The sequence below is a fragment of the Aplysia californica genome, unplaced genomic scaffold (genome assembly GCF_000002075.1).
Source record: "Aplysia californica isolate F4 #8 unplaced genomic scaffold, AplCal3.0 scaffold00421, whole genome shotgun sequence".
Lineage (NCBI taxonomy): Eukaryota > Metazoa > Mollusca > Gastropoda > Aplysiida > Aplysiidae > Aplysia > Aplysia californica.
The window spans coordinates 361,780-364,040 of NW_004797691.1; positions in this window are offsets into that span (position 1 = coordinate 361,780).

Below are 2,261 nucleotides of genomic sequence, written 5' to 3' on the forward strand. Positions count from 1 at the left end.
ATATATACATGTATAGATATATATATATATTCTTTGATAACATGTTTCGATTGCATGTTTTGTAACGCTGAAGTTGAAGCTAGCAAAATCGTATTCGATAAAAATCTTCTTGGGAGGATCATTAAGACTATTTTGTCTTATTTTGTCTTGCCTCGTCGTATCTTAACTTCTCTTATTCTTTCTTATCATTATTTTCGTTTCTCAACTTTTCTTCTTTTATAGTATCCTATCGTATCTTAATTTGTTTTTCTTATCCCATCGTTTCTTGAATGTTCTTATTTTACCTTATCTCATTGTATCTTAAATTTTCGGGGTTTTTTAGTCTATCTCATCGTATCTTAGTTTACATTTTTTAAAAATCTTTATAGTGCAATAAAAAGAGGATAGACCTTTATAGATTCATTGGTTATATCTATTAGCACCCCATCTCACTGATTTTTTTTTCTTTCTTTTTGTTCTTTTTCTCCTTTTCTTTTTTATTGCTTTTTTGTTTTGTTTTCTTATCTTTTTTTTCTTTTTTCTTTGGGAAGAATGAGTTGGGGGGGGGGGGATAGTGAAGGTTTGAGGGGAGGGGGGTGGGTAGGCGTGAGACAAACTCCGAGTGGCATTCTAATATCGTCTCGCTCACTTTTATATTTGGGTGGCCGGTCTTGACCTTTCAACGTTATTGTTTCGGTCCGAGAAAATATAAACAGACAATCTCCGAATAACACGGGGCGATTTCACCTGGGCGTCTGTCAACAGAGATGGACAATCGGGCTCCGTGTGCCCAGGGAATGTAGTTGATTATGAGAGCAAATACTGGAGGGTCAATAGCGGAATCGCCTCAGCACCTGAGGGGGGAAATTGTGATGGCCCATACCCCCACTGTGGTTGTTCTTTATTTTTTTTGGTAGTCTTTCGATTTTTGTCTGATTTTTAAAAATGTTGGTAGCGAAATAGAGAGAAAGAGAGAGAGAGAGAGAGAGAGAGAGAGAGAGAGAGAGAGAGAGAGAGAGAGAGAGGGGGGGGGTTATCGGTGCTAGGTCTCTTTCCATTGCTTCCAGTGAACTTTGGTTTCTCTTATTTGTTGTAGTTGTCACCAACCATTAGATCTAGACTGCACATTAAAAAAGGGACGTCTGTACAGGGGGGAACATTGGCAAGGAACCGGAGCTAAAAATAAAAGGAGGGGTGAGTGGGTTTGTATTTATAAAACTCTTTGTACTTAAATAGTTATAAACAATACTGAAAATGCCTTGCAATAAAAAAATAAGGCAAAACCCCAAAAGCTTAAGACAGGAAAACAAATACGGTCTACAAAATGTATTTCTTTATCTGACTGTCCATCGCTTTCTTCGTTCGCTTGTTTGTATGTTTGTTTGCTTGTTTGTTTATGTGAGTTTGTTTGTTTATTAGTTTATTTTTGTGCGCTTGTTTGAGTAAAAAGCAACACATCAACACATCAACACAATAACGGTACTTTAGTGCAGGGAAAAGAAGAACAGAGAGAGAGAGAGAGAGAGAGAGAGAGAGAGAGAGAGAGAGAGAGAGAGAGAGAGAGAGAGAGAGAGAGAGAGAGGAACAAAAAAGGACCAGAAAGAAGCAGGACCAACCTGCAGCAGCAACGTCCCCAAACCACCAACCCAGATATTATTATGAGGGACTTGAGATCCACGCCCAGGCGCAAGATAGGTCGGCCAAAGACCAGACGATCTGGAAGATAAGCCAGACATCTTCTGTAACGAGGGACGTAATAATGCTAAAGGCCGTCTCCACTTGGTGTGGGGGGGGGGGATCTGTTGATGTTGTTTTGAAGGCTCGAATAAAATTATTGTAAAAAAAGAATTAAAAAAACAACTAAAAACAACAAGGAAATGAAAATTCGCATGCAGTTATTCTCAGATTTGATTTTAAAATATATCATGGACTCCTGCATTAATTTGATTTTGTATGCTTCCCATGAAGTTGAGATTATTCTAGAATGCTAAATGCTATAACATGTAGATCTGGGGTAATTAATGTAACACTGATTGCTAAACGCGGAGATTGCTTTTGAGCGGGCATTTACACTTTCAAATGTTATTTTATTATTCTTCGTTATTATGAGCTGTTTGTTTTTATTTAGCCAGTCTGTTTGTATAAATTTCATTTAGTCATTAGTATGAACGTGAGTGCTGTTTCGCTATTTTCAAAATAACAATGAGTGCATAAATGTTTTCACGAACAAGCAGGTGGAACAAACGTATTGTGTGTAGGCCTACCTCAGTTCAGGCTACGAA